The sequence below is a fragment of the Marmota marmota genome, unplaced genomic scaffold (assembly GCF_001458135.2).
Source record: "Marmota marmota marmota unplaced genomic scaffold, marMar, whole genome shotgun sequence".
NCBI classification, from domain to species: Eukaryota; Metazoa; Chordata; class Mammalia; order Rodentia; family Sciuridae; genus Marmota; species Marmota marmota.
The window spans coordinates 2,234,520-2,249,890 of NW_025999930.1; the positions used below are offsets into that span (position 1 = coordinate 2,234,520).

The 15,371-nt window shown below is 42.0% G+C and overlaps 1 protein-coding gene across 1 annotated transcript in view; it reads left to right on the top strand.

Annotated features, from left to right (window-relative positions):
* The window catches only part of LOC107159664 (contactin-associated protein-like 3), a 204,593-nt gene that overhangs the window by 94,658 nt on the left and 94,564 nt on the right, over window positions 1–15,371 (top strand).

A 15,371-nucleotide genomic window follows, 5' to 3' on the forward strand; every position in this document is an offset into this window, starting at 1 on the left:
TGCAGTATAGTCAAACTGAAGTCAAGTACTGAGGATATGGGCGATTGATATAGTCTGTCGCTATATTTTACAAATGAAGCCAACTGCCACCAAAAAACAAGTTTGCCAGTTTGGGGTGTGAGTTCGTAATTGCATGGGTCGTTACCTCTCTTTTCTGAACAGATGAAGCCTATGGTCAGGGTGGTCACACACAGCCTCTGCTGGGGTCTATTGAAACTAGAGGAGACTTTCAGAGCCTTTCCGAATTCCCCACTTAGGAATCCCTAAGGTTGGGAAAGAACTCTTTTTTTCTATTAGGAGAATAAAGGGCAACCCCTTTATTTATTTTTATAGCCAAAATTCAGGTTGTGTTGGTCACTGTTGGGTGCTTTTCTGTGATGTTGGATGCCATCACTCTGGGGTTGTGAGTCTGTTCACAAGCCATGGCAGATCTTCTGAATGAAAAACTCAACTCTGAACCCAGTACAGAGAATGTCCTTGTACCCCATGTTGCCGCCATTCTACAAATTCATCAGACATAAAACTTACCAGTGCCCCACCAGAGTAGCTATGACCCAGTGTTGTCCTCTAACCCTCATGTGATTCTAGGCAGGTGGCACCTTGGGGACTAGCCACTCTGTTGCCAGATGCTGACCAAAGAGGACTGGCTCAGAGTTTTGGAAGGTACTTACCTTAGTTTGATTCATACGATGCTGACAGAACCATTTACTGGTGTGGTTTGCACGAGAGATATGGGGAAATATGGATACATTTTATGCCGTCAATATTTTGTACAGAGGACCTTCTCTCAGAATATTTTATAAGTGAATGTAAATGTAATTTTTTTCTATTTCACATGGTTTTTAGTGGCTAAAACCTAAAAACTAATAAAAGTCTTTGAAACTGTTACTGTTACATAGTTGCAGGTCAGACAGCTGACTCCTGGTCCAGCCACTCCAAAAAACAAGAAAAGGCTGAGCGTGGTAGTGCATGCCTATAATCCCAGTGGCTCAGGAGGCTGAGGCAGGAGGATGGCGAGTTGAAAGCAGCTTCAGCAAAAGCAAGGCACTAAGCAACTCGGTGAGATCTTGTCCGTAAATAAAAATACAAAATAGGCCTGGGGCTGGGGCTCAGTGGTCGAGTATCCCTGAGTTCAATCCCTGGTACAAACAAACAAAAAAACCAACCCAAGGAAAGATCATGGTGAAAAGCAAGAAAAGAACTTCAGGCACCATGACCCTATTGGGAAGGCCAAGGCAGACCCAGCATCTGGGGCCTGCCTTCAGGTGCTGACAGGAGCTTTGGGTTTCAATAGAGGAAGGACAGGCAGAGGCCAGGTCTGCCTCACTAAGCAGCCTTGGTCAGACTGAGGTCTGTTGACCACTCTCAGGGCTGGTTCAAATCTTGCCTGAGTCTTCAAGAGGGACAGGGTAGGTCAGGTCAACAATGGGCTAATGGACCTTGTGTCACTCATTTGTAGATGAACACCTCTTAGATGATTGCATGCCTATGTGCAGAGTGGAGCAGGGATGTGACCCACAGTTTAAGGTAATAAAGGAGACAAATACAAAATGAAGTCAGAGATGGTGAGCTTTATCCTGCTTTTAGTTCCCCGAGGGCATCTGCAGGCCCAAGAGCCACTGCTTCCAGCATGGGTGTCCTGAGTCCCTGTTATAGCTTCTTCCCCCAAACCTTGCCTTGTCCACTCCTAGACCTGGAGGGTCAAAGGGGATCAGCCATCTGAGTCTATGGGTTTCTTAGCCACATGGTGAACCAGTATGGAATGGGGACAACCAGGGTCTCTAAACAATGGCTGAAGTATTTAAGTGAAAACAGCCAGATGCTTAAGTCTAGAAGTAAATTGTAAAGCGGAATACAAGAGGGGGCCAAAGTCAGACGATGTTCCATTTAATAAAGTATATACAAGTGGGAGCCCTTTTGCTCAATGTCTCCCTGAGTTTGGCTTTACTTTTACCTCCATAATAGCACATTTGCCTCTGGTTAAATTTCCCTGCTGGGTGTTCAAGACCAAGCCATTAGCCCTGTGTTGGCTCAAAATTAACCTTTTTTCTTTTTACTGGTAAGGCCAGTCAGGATTCCTCAGGAGTTATTTTTAGGAACATGGTAGTATAAAGATTCATTGCCATTTCTGTCTGTCCTATAGGCAATGGCTATTCTTTCAAAATACCACTTGGATTATTCTGTTAGAAGTAGTACTTATGCAAAATGTTAACAAGCAACAGTTAAAAGTAACAGTAACCATTCCAGTTTGTCTTAGGAATAAATGTCATAAAGCCTTAAAAATAAAGTGGTTGTGGTCTTTTAAGTAGAATGTACTTGCTTAAAGATGCATCGCCTGAGTGACCAACGTCCACTCTTTTTAATTGTCCGTGGGGCACGGTTCCAAGTGCAGTGTTCAGGCCTGAACAATTATCTTTGCTCAAAGATGATGGTCATGATACAATTAGGGATACACAAGTATAGGCTGGAGAAGGCTGTTGTGACTATGAACAATGTCTGTTTGGAGGATACAGCTTGGTAAATGTTCTCTTCAGGTTTGCATTTTAGAGCAGTCTACTTGGGGAACATAAATACATTGAACATACAAACAAGTCAGTAATAATGAACATCACAGACACACAGAAGACCTATATATATTAATTTAGTCTTTACTTTTGAGCAAAATTTACAAACCATGGCTCAGTAGGATACTTTATGTGTCTGTCTTCAATAGGTCTACATAGGTAATATGATTGATGGAGTTAAAACTCTGAACAAGTTTAGGAAGTAATGCAACTGACCTGGTGATATACAGGTGTATCTCATATACACAATAATAAAACACTTACTTCATCAAAGCAAATAGATGTAAACCAGGGTATAAGTGGCAGGGAGTTTTTTTTATCTGGATGGTATTGAACGCATATGGCAGAAACGTTGAGTTTCATTGACCACTGCACATATTTAGGTCCAGCTACAATGCGTATTGTGTAAAAGAGAAAACTAACTGCTTACCTTCATGTATTAACCTGTACACCTTTAACCTTACACATTTTTGTATAATATTCAGACAAAGCTCAACCATGGCATAGTTAGCCCTCAGGTGCATACACATCTCTACTCACAGCTATCTAGGGTACCACATACACAGTACAGTGGCCCCAAATAATAGTTGTTTATAAAGTGGTCATTTATAAAATAAAATAGACACTTAAATAAACCTTAACTCTGCTAAGACTCTATTTCCTAAATAACAAAAGCCTCACAAAGACAGCAAACACAGAGATTCTTCTGATAGAGCACAAAATCTTTGTTCTTCCAGCCAGTTCTTGGTAAATGTGACTAAGAGCAGAACACCTGCTGTCTCAAACGTGGAGGATTCCATTTTGGTTTGACATCAGTGTATTAAACTTGGACCTCAGTAAAGCCCTTCAAATAACTTTTCCAGTTACAGCCAACTTAATCATACATGAATTTCCTAATGTGGTCCTTCACAAATCTTCTGTGACTGGTCTAGACATTTTTACAACTTGTTTATATCCTTAGTTTTTGTTCAAGCTTTCTTGTTCATTTGTGACCTTAGGACAAAAAAATCTTATTTTGCCAATCAAAATCTTTTCTTTTTAATCCCAAAACTTCCCCCCCAAAAATGTCCTCACACTCATAACCTTTTTATATGTCTTTTTCCTACTTATTGATTCTTTTTTGGCCTTATTTTATCTTTAGTTTACAATAAGAAATAATCCTTATGAAACTTTTAAATTTAGGCCAATTGTTCCTTTTTTAATAAGACAAAATGGTTTATGCTTTTTATACCTTTTTTTTTTTTTTAAATCTGAACACAGCCTCAAGTTTTAGTAGGTTTTTTCAATGTCAATTAGAATTAGCTCTTAGTGGTCTTCTATGTAGAGAAGGCTCAGGAAGAAAACAATTTCAAAATGTTTTCTAAATCTGAAAAACTTACAAAAAACCACATTTAATAGACCCCAATATAGTGTATTTTTGTAAATGTTAAGATGCTTATTTGCAAGTTTTATATAAACCTTGGATTAAGCCGTTTTCTATGGTAATAGACCAGTTTTCAAAGGCTTTCTTTCATTCCTCTCCCTTTTTCTTCAGCCCTGTGTGAGTTGGAGAGTTAACCCTTTCCTAACCCTCTTGGTTTTCCAGACTGGGTGAGACTTAACCCTTGAATAACCAGTTTTCTGAGTAAAGACAGCAGAACAGACAGAGGGCCAAAAGCCTCCATTTACACAAAACCAAACAGAACAAAAATATATGAATTTAAGCACGCAGACCCTGCCTCCTCAGTGAATTCAGCAGAATAACCACGAGCTCAGAAAGGCAGTTAGTTGTTCTTGGGAAAAAAAAAAAAAGAAAGAAAAAAAAAACAGAAAGAAATGGCTGCAGTTTCTTTCTTTCTTTCTTTCTTTTTTTTTAAGGAATTTGTGGGTGGGAGATTCACCCAGAGGCACTGAATCTGGACCAGGATTATTAGACTCAGAACCAGCTGCCGTACAAGATGGGGTTTTCTCCAAACCCTTCTCCTTCCCTTAACTCCTTTCTCATTTTAGTGGAAGTGCCCCTTTTGTTAGGCCTTTATAATCAGGTGTTCATAGAACCTCTGCCTTAAAAGGGACCAGGTTAGGATGACCAAGAGGAGACAAAAGAAAGAAAGAAAGAAAAAAAAAAAGCAAATTTACCTAGCGGAGGAGCATCAGGAGAGTCTCAGTGCTGTGAGCAAATGTGACAAGTGTTCTGAAACAAAGGATTTCCCAGTTACCCAAACATCACAGACCAAGAGCCAGACAAGAAAGGGAGAACAGTAACTTTGAATCCAAGTGCACTTTCAGATACAAAGGCCAGCCGTGCTGCAGGGGAAAATCATCTTTTTCTTAGTCTTAGGTTTATAGCTGTTAAAAAATAAAAAAAATAAAAACCCAGATAGTGAAAAATTTCCCTAGCATTGAGACAAAATTAGCACTTGCCATTCTTAACCAAATACAACAGATCTCCCGCAATCAACCCCCTTTCTGCATCTACCTTGGTCCCTTCCCTCCTAATGGGTACCACAGATAAAATGCCAGATAAAATGGCAGAAGCCCAAGTAGGTTCAAAAGAACTGGCTCCACAGAGCCCCAGACAACAGGAAAAGGAAGGGCAAGGCCCAGTGGGCATTGTCAAGGAGAAGACATCAGAATCCAGGGCCCTGGGCTCCAGGAGTTCATTTCTCTGCCTCACAGAATGGAAAATCAGCTGATGCAGGCACAGAGGGGGAGGAAACAGAAATCCCTGAAGCAAAGGTGGATTCAGCCCCAGCATGGCTCACCCTTCTCTTCCCAGGGTGGAGGTCAGCCGGCTGCAACAGGCTGATGCTCTGAGGGTGTGCTTTCTTCCCTGGCAGCTTGCTACAGCAGAGGCCTGACTCCAGAGATCCCCCAAAACCTGGTCTGGCCACTCACCTTAAAAACCAAGCAGAAAAGATCATGGTGAAAAGCAGGAAAAGAACTTCAGGCACCATGACCCTATTGGGAAGGCCAAGGCAGACCCAGCATCTGGGGCCTGCCTTCAGGTGCTGACAGGAGCTTTGGGTTTCAATAGAGGAAGGACAGGCAGAGGCCAGAGGTCTGCCTCACTAAGCAGCCTTGGTCGGACTGAGGTCTGTTGACCACTCTCAGGGCTGGTTCTGGGAGGAGCTGGCTCTGCAGAGGTCCTTACCACCTGAGGGGGCAAGTCCCACCTGCTGTTCAGGGTGTTTGTCTGTGGGACCTGTGATCCTGGGAGGGGGACATGACTTGGAGCAGCACTCCAGGGGCTGAAACAGGTGGCTACAAATCTTGCCTCAGTCTTCACGGGGACATTATAGGTGAGGTCAAGGAAGGGCTAATAGACCTTGGGTTACTAGTTTGTAAAAGAACACCTCTTAGATGATTGGCATGTCTACGTGCAGAGCAGAGCAGGGACAGCAGGGACGTGGCCCGAAGTTTAAGGTAATAAAGGAGACAGGTACAAAATGAAGTCAGAGATGGGGAGCTTTATCCTGCTTGAAGTTCCCCAAGGGCATCTGCAGGCCCAAGAGCCACTGCTTCTATCCAGGCACCCTCTCTCCCTGAGCCATTGTCATAGCTCTTCTTAAACTATGAGGACTGTGGACTGTTTTCCACAGTAGCTCCTGGATCACGACCATTTCAGTGGCATATCCAACGCACGGAGAGAAGGTCACGTGGATAATCCAGTTTAACAAAGTGTGTTGATCTGTTTTCTCCTAAAATGGACAAAATGGATCCATCTATCCGATGGCCAGTACTGACCCTTCAACATGACAAACAAGTGATCTGAAGAACTGTGTTAGCTTCGCATCACTGTGACAAAATAGCTGAGATAATTGACTTAAAAGGAGGAAAGGCTTATTTTGGCTCAGAGTTTCAGAGGTCTTGGGCTGTGGTCACCTGGCCCTGCTGCCCTGGGGTGTGTGACAGCACTGGACACCAAGGCAGGAGTGTGGAGCACAAAAAGGGCTGAATTCTTGACAGCCAGAAGCAAAGAGGAGAGGGAATGGGCTCATCACCTCTTCAAGGCCACTCCCTGGGCCTCACCTCCTTCCTCTGTGCCCCCCCCCCCGCAAGGGTTCTACTAGCTTCTAATAATCCCACAGGCTGGCCACCAAGCCTTTAGCACACAGGCCTTTACAGGGACTTTTAAGGGACATTAAACGGTAGCAATTAAAACACTACTTAGGCCACTGATTTAGTAATAGTCATTCCCAACTCATCCTTAATCTGGGCAAGTTGGGACCCTCGGCAATGCGAAAGGTGAAAATGGTCCAATTAAGTAACTGCTCTGTGGTTGGTAGCAAGCGGCAGAATGTGACTGGGATAAGGGCAGAGCTGCAGATGCAGAGAGCACCCCATTCCAGCCAAGGACTGCAGATGCCTGGTATGTGCAGACCAAGGGCCTGGTCTCTAGAGATGACCTCTGACAACCAGGTCAACCCACTAGTATCTACTAGGCGCCAACTATGTGCTCAACACCGGTGAGAGCCAGGAAGGTCAGAGAGGGGTGTGAGTCTTGGGGGCCCTGGCCCAACCCTCAACACAGAAGGCATTTATTGACCTGGAATAGGCCCTGATTCTGCAGCAATGTCCACTATGTGCCAGTACAGGCTGGTCACTGAATGCCTCCAAGAAGTCAGAGATGGCACCAGGGGAATGGCCTGGACTTTAATGATAAGCCAGCTCTAGATGTCTGATAGGACACCTGAGAGCAGGAGGACCTGCTCATCAATGTCACAGAGCAGGGTTCCCCCAGGGCCAAGTCAAACAACAGTTAGATGAATTACCTGCTTTTAGAAAAGGCATTTAATTAATTAGTGGGGTCACTTAAAGTCAATGGCAATATCTCGGTAAGAAAGCCTATTAAACTGTGTTATATATGTAGGTATCCGTGTATATAAAATACCCGCTTCAGGGCAGGTTCCATGACCTGCCTCCTCCAGCAAGGACCCACCTTCCACAGTTCTCATGGCCTCCCAATCATCATTCAATCATGAATCCATCAAGTGGATTAATCCAGTGAGGAGGTCAGAGCCCTCATGATCCAGTCATTTCCTAGAAGCCCCACTTCTGAACATGCTGCATCGGGACCACGTCTTTAACCCGTGAGTCCTTCAGGGACACTTCATATCCAAACCATAGCACATGTTCAAATATCAAGCATCATGCAAACATTCTCCACGACCCAGTCTTCAAATAAGAGTCTATACCTAGTTAAATATATCCATCTATCTACACATGTATTTTAAATATGGTACTCATACTATTGGGGATTATTCCTTCATTTTCTCTATAACAACTGAGCTTGTCTATACCTGAATAGAAACCCAGTGTGTAGACCACAGTCTTTCAGAGCTAGAGGAAAACGCTTTGGATTTTATAGTAGTTTGTACGGTGCCCTCCATGTAAACTGACACCTCAAGTAACTCACCCTGAATCTCACAGCCAATCAATGTAAACCCAGCACCACCACCCACACGCCATGCTCCTGGTTAAGTCCATTAATTTGTGCTAGAATCAAGTGAAGCCCCACTTTCCTTATTTTATTTATGTTAATAAGCACTAATGTATTATAGTGGCTAGTAAATTATTAACAGAAAATGATGATTCAAGAGCCCTTACTTTAAAATAATTAAGTACAGCTGGGTGCAGTGGTGCACACCTGTAATCCCAGCAATTTGAGAGGCTGAGGCAGGAAGATTGCAAGTTGGAGGCCAGCCTCAGCAACTTAGTGAGACCCAGTCTCCCAATAAAAAATAAAAAGGGCTGGGGGGGTGGTCTTGGCTCATTCTAGAGTACTCCTGGGTTCAATCCCTAGTATGAGAAAAAAAATTAAGTATAACTCCTCACATAGCCAATTATAGGTACCAATTTAAATAAGAAGCAGTTTTACAGGCTACATCACTATCTATAATCCTCTGAAACTAATATGAAAAAAATGCTATTCTTTCCTAATATCACCTGCTAGTGAGGAGCTGCCGACCTATGGATGAAGATGAGTCCATTTGAGAATTAAGGGTGTGTGCAGAGGCTCATGGAGAGTTGTGGGGTTGGGGGGCGTGGATATACCTTATTCTCTGATCCCTGCTTCAGAGAACAGTGTTATAAAAAGAGGAGGAAATATTTAGCATAGCAACAATGACAGTAACAAGCAGCGTTTGGTAATGATTAATCATTTATCATATGTTCATCCTATTCACATGGGCCACCAGTAATTTGTTCACAGTCATGGAACTAATAACTGCTGGGACTTAACTCAGTCTCAGTTCAGTCTGTGGGGCTCCTATAATTTTCCACTTACTGGAAATTCCAAACCGTAAAAAGCCTTCAACAGTGTCTTAGCCTGTTTCCTGTAGCTATGACAGACTACCACAGACTGAGGAATTTAAAAACAATAGAGGTATATGTGACTCACAGTTCTAGAGGCTGTGAGTTCAAGTTCAAGAGCATGGTGCCCCTGTGCTGCAGTGTAACACTGTGGAAAGGCAAGTGAGCTTGGGAGACAGAAAAATTGGACCAAAGTTATACTTTTTATCAGAAACTCATCCCCATGATAACTAACCAACTTCTACAATAAGAGCATTAATTCACATGAAGGTGGAGCCCTTGTTACTTAATCACCTCTGAAAGTTCCCATGACTTAATGTTACAATGTTAATAATGTAACATGACAAAGATTCTTTTTAATTTTTAAAACTTATTCATATGTGAACATAGAAAAGTTCTGTCTGATTCATTCTACTGTCTTTCCTATTCCCATCACCCCACTTTCCCTTCATTCCCCTTTGTCTAATCCAGTGAACTTCTATTCTCCACCCTCCATGCCCAGAGATAACATCTGGCTTTTGGTTTTCTGGGACTGGCTTATTTCACTTAGCATTTTACCTGCAAAAGTCATTCTTTTTATGACTTAGTAATATTCCATTGTTTATATGTATCACATTTTTTTTTATCCATTTATCTGTTGAAGGGCACCTAGGTTGGTTCCATAGCTTAGTTATTGTGAACTGGGCTGCTATAAGTGTTGATGTGGCTGTGTTACTGTAGTATGTTGATTTTAAATCCTTTGGTTATATACTGAGGAGTGGGATAACTGGGTCAAATGGTGGTTCCATTCCAAGTTTTCTGAGGAATCTCCATACTGCTTTCCAGAGTGGTTGCCCCATTTTGCAGTCCCACCAGCAATGTATGAGTGTACTTTTCTCTCCACATCCTTGCCAACACTTATTATCATTTGCATTTTTATAATTAACATTCTGACTGGAGTGATATGGAATTTCAGTGTAGTTTTAATTTGCATTTCTCTAATTGCTACAGATGTTGAATATTTTTCATATATTTTTTGACCATTTGCATTTCTTCTTCTGTAAAGTGTCTATATTCAGTTCCTTTGCCCATTTATTGGTTGGTTATCTATCTATCTATTTATTTATTTTTGGTGTTAAGTCTTTTGAGTTCTCTATATATCCTGGAGATTAATGTCTTTCTGAGGTGCAGGTGGTCAAGATTTTCTCCCATTCTGTAGGATCTATCTTCATTCTTGCGTGTTTCCTTTGCTTTGAAGAAACTTTTTAGTTTGATACCATCCCTTCTATTGATTCTTGATTTTACTTCTTGTTGAGAAAGTCAGTTCCTAAGTGACATGGCGGAAAGTTGGGCTTACATTTTCTTCTAGTACATGTAGGGTCTCCAGTCTAATGCCTAGGTCCTGGATCTACTTTGAGCTGTTTTTTGTCCAGGGTGAGAGATAGTGGTTAAATTTCATTCTGCTACATAAGGATTTCCAGTTTTCCCAGCACTATTTGTTGAAGAGGCTCTCTTTTCTCCAATGTGTGTGTATGGTACCTTTGTCCAGTATGAGATGGATGTATTTATGTGGATTTGTCTCTGTGTCTTCCATTCTGTTCCATTGGTCTTCATGTCTGTTTTGGTGCCAATACCATGCTGTTTTGGTTACTATAGCTCTGTAAAATAATTTAAGGTCTGCTTCACTTTTCTTGCTAAGGATTGCTTTAACTATTCTGGGTCTTTTACTCTTCTAAATGAATTTCAGGAGTGTATTTTCAATTTCTGTGAAGAACATCATTAGGATTTTAATAGGAATTACATTAAACCTGTATACCACTTTTGGTAATATGGCTATTGTGGCTATTAAATTTCAACACAAGTTTTGGAGGGGACATCCAATGTAGCAGACAGTCACAGAAGTCAATCACCCTGCTGGAGTGATGGCTTCACAGTCAGCTGGGACAAGTCTCTGGGACAGCCCCAGGCCACACCTACAGCAGCCCTTCCTTCAACCACAGCTGGTCCCTGGAGAAGAGAGAAGGTCAGGAGGTATCAGCAGAAGGTTGAAGGTGCTCCATCCAGATACTTGGGTCCACATGCTGGAGCCTGTGCGTGTGTGTGTGGTGTGTGTGTGTGTGTGTTTGGCTTTGAGTGCCAAGGGTTTGACTGGTCATATTCTTCAATGACGCATCAGTAAAGAATTGTTCTGGTCTGTGTGAGGTGGCCCTGCTCAGCCTCCATATCTCTTCATTCATTCATCATTCCTACGATGATTCACCTTTCCTGAGTCCAATGTGTTTTGTGTATTCTTCTAAAAAAAAAACAAAAAGGCTCGATTCTTTTGTTCACACATATTTAAATTTACGTAAATGTTGTTTTATCTTTCATCATGGTTTCTACTAATTCACTTTTTACACAGGTGTAATTATACTACTCATAGAAAGGTGATAAAGATAATATACTCACTTTTTAATAACCTGTAGAAGCACCATTTAATTGCTTCATAAAATGCTCTCGGGGCATATGCCGGGTTAATTACACTCCTAATGCTCTACACTTAGCATTAATACAATTTTTTTCCTAATAACACTTATAAATTACAAACTATCTTAATCAAATAGTCTTGTTAACATATCTTATGGGGCAGGTTAATTATATCTTTCATTTGTATAGCTCCTTAGAATTTTTAAGGCACTTTCAGAAACTTTCAACAAGCTATAAATTGGGCAGAGCAGTTGTTATATTTCCCATATTATTCACAAAGAAGCCGAGATCGCAGAGACTGAAGCTCGTGTCCAATATCAGCTGAGTCGGGCAATCCAAGGAGAATTATAGCCGAGGAGTACAGGGTGCTTCCTTACCCAGGGGTGCTGTCCTGCCTCATAACCATGACCGCTAAGATAGTAACAGCATATTGAAATAAGAGTCTTGTTTAGTACGATTTTTTATAAAGTATTTTTTTTTGTAGCTGTAGATGGACAGAATGCCTTGATTTTATTTATTTTTATGTGGTGCTAAGGATCTAACCCATTGTGTCACACATGCTAGGCACTGAGCTCCTTGTTTAGTACATTCAAGTGTTGGGAAAACAAAAAACTGGTATCTTTCATACACGTTTCTTTGTGAGTTCTGACTGACGAAACAGTGGGGTTGCTCGGTGCACTGGTGGTACCTCGTGGAGACTTTCAAATCCTGCTTTCAAATGTCTCTGAGATTCACTTCTGTAACTCATCGTTTAAAATAAAGATTTAATAAAAATCCATTAAAGACAGAACTGTTTCAGAATGACAGATCTCTAAGAGGCTTCTTAAAAATTACTGTTGTTGGTGAATCTTAGACTGGCCGCCCATTTGTCTACTGAAGGCTGGGCGTGTGATAGTGACCCCACATCAAGAGTGTGGTCCATGAAGCCACATTAGGTAGGAGACCAGGTGGTCCCATGAGCGTTGTAGCCCCTCCAGCCTTCTGATTGTTAAGTCTGGCCAATGTGAATGTGAAGAGCAAACCAAAGTGTTAGGGGACAGACAGAGGAGGATGGTGGGAACAGGAGGTCAAGGGGATGATTCTATAAAATGGGCCCACCGTGCTGACCCTCACGTGCTTTCTTTTCCAAGAAGCAATTACCTGCAGCCCTGCCTGGCGTAAGTGGACAGGATACATCACATTCCCCAGCAAAGTCCCTGTTATCTGCAGGAGAAACGCAGACCTAAGTTGATGTTGATACGAGGAATCCAAGTTACCCTGAAGGGAAGAATTCTGTGGCCATAACCTGAAACTGGAAGATAAGGATAGTTCCTCCTAACCATAAAATCTGTAAGAACCTGTGGTTAAGAATCCAATTAGAACTGGTCGGCATAGGCCAAGGTGACCTAGATTTGTCGTGGCTCTTGGTGCTTTCAAATCTGAAGTCATTTTGCTGTCAGTCAAAAGTCAAGAGGTGGGTCTGGGTGGGACTTTCTGGAAACTTCTCTGGGATCTCCCATAAAACCAGAGTACAGAAGAGACACCCTATCCCTCTCCGTTCCGAGAGGACATATTCTCTCCCTTCAGAGTGTCCCCTTCCCCTTTCCTATCCCTTCAATAAACTCATTCCTGTTACTCTGAGTGACGTGTCTGAAATCCTTCTGATTTGATTGCAAGAATCAGGGTTTGAAGGGGGTCTTTTGCACTGTCTCAGTTTCTCAGAAGTCCCCCCAAAGCTGTAACACATACACACGAGTGGTGGGGAATTCTGTAGAGAGAATAGTCTATAATCTTACAAATCCTTTACATACTTTAATGGGTTTAATCATGTCCATGATTTTCAGGTAGACATTATTTTTTCACTTTCAAAAGAAATTATGGTGCCTTCCATCAAGGTCAGGTGCCTGAGCAAGGACAGAAGAGAATTTGAAGGACTGTGGATTCTAAAAGTCATTTGCCAACCGTCCCCTCTCAGTAGTGCTGTGTTTCTTATTTGTCTCTAAATGAAGATTTAAGGCTCTGGAGAGTTGCTGAGGGCTGTATATTTCCACAGAGAATGCCTGGCCCTCTGCTTCTAGAACCTTTGTTTTCTATGAAACAAAACCAGGCAGGAAGAGCTCTTTATTCTTTATGTCTAACGTGCTTCTGTTTTTGCTTGCCTATAAATTCATGTCTCTTATGGAAACTCTCAAGGCAAATTTGGAATTTAATGAATAAAAGACTACCTTACATTTTTAAAGACACAGTATTTTATTGAAAAATAGAAGGTGATTTCGAGAATGAGCCCTAAATGTTACAGGAGTGAAATACTCGTATAGATCATCCCTCTCTTTTTAATTTCTGCATCTTTAAAGAACGACTTTATTTGGTGGGTATCTTAAGGAACTGGTTATAATTCTAAAAAGATATGAATAATATGACTTTACACTAGCATTGAAATTGACCGCCCTCACTAAGGCTGTTCTGTGGTTCAATTTCCATTTATTTATACCAAGGGAAGCCCACAGGGGGTCTGGGACTTTGCAGATTGATTCTAATTCCATTTATGTTGTTAAGCTGGCAAATTCTTTAACAAAGCAAAATAATTGGGCAGATAACATCCTTTTAAAAAATTTGTTTTAGGTGTAGATGGACATAATACCTTTATTTATTTATTTTTATGTGGTGCTGAGGATCAAACTGAGCACCTCACATGGGCTAGGCAAGTGCTCTACCACTGAGCCCCAGACCCAGCCCAGATAATTTCCCTGACAGCTGGCTGAAGTAATGGGCCAGCTCCAAACATTGAGTGTAACTGCATGCCCCAGGCATGTTAGGAAAAAGCCATTCTACTGTTAGAGTCTCGGCAAGCAGACGTTTTACTCCCTAATTTCATGATTATTAAGTGAAAGGGTCTCTCTGTCTTTGAATTTCTCTCTAATTCAGCTTTAGCTGCAGCTAAAAAGTTTAAAAGTTCTGATTTAAACCTTTATTCATTAGGAAGCTGGTTCTTCATGAATCCCTCATCTCCACCCACCTCTGCACTTTTTCATAAAAAAACCCACATGCTATGTTTGAACACCCTAGTAAAGGGAGTTATGCACAGCAGAAAATTGTATAAGAAATGAAAATATTAATTTTTCTAAGTTTTTACTTCCATGTGAGTGGTTATCAGCACTGTTTTTATCTTATTGATTGAACCGGTCATTGCTAAGTGATCTCAAATAAATGTGTATGAGCAGGAATATCAGTCTTCCCCTTGTTTCTGCACATTTTTATTAGTTTTGATTTTTGATTAACGTGTCCTAATTGTGCCTGGTAGTGATCCAACCTCCTTCACCTGCCCTCCCTCCCACACAGCTGGAAACCAGACAAAAAGTATTTTATATAACCTTCTTTGCTCACACTCTGGTCTTTCATGATGATGATCAGGTGGTGACTAGGCAAAAGCACTGTCCTTTGCCCTGGGCAGATAAGGTTGGGGGGGTGCCGGGGGTGTTCCCTGGATACCCCCAGAACTCTGGCCACAGGAAATCTGGGTTATGAGGTACAGTAGGGAAGAAGACCTGCACTGATGTGGAGACAGCCAGGTAACATGGGATAAACTCTGCAACTGAAGTAGAACCCCTAGGAAGTGAGCCCTCCCACCCTAAGTGGTAGCCCCTGACCTCCAGCCGGTCTCCTGTCTGGAACCTAAGGGGATGGGGCTAGATCCATGCTAGGACCCCCACCACGTCCCATTTTAGGGTTCTTCTGTAGTATTGGATGTTCATCACCCAGGTGTTTTATCACCCTGGGTGATGTGGTTGATGGGAGCATCTTTATTTCCTGGATATTAGAGGAGGAGATAAAAAATTCAGAAAAGCAAATCTGATGGAAGTTACTGTGTTTATGGACATGTTAAAGGTGCTGATGAAATTCCCACTGTCCTGTAAATAAAGAAAACTTGGACAATGGTGACTGATGGAGAGACCCAGGAGAGGGTGTCACATCTGGGCTGAACATTAGCAGATATTCTTGAAAGAAGGCTTTTCCACAGCAACAGAGCGCACTTGCTGTGCCATCCATGGAGCGGAGGCCAAGGGAATGTGGTACTCTGCCCTGACCTGG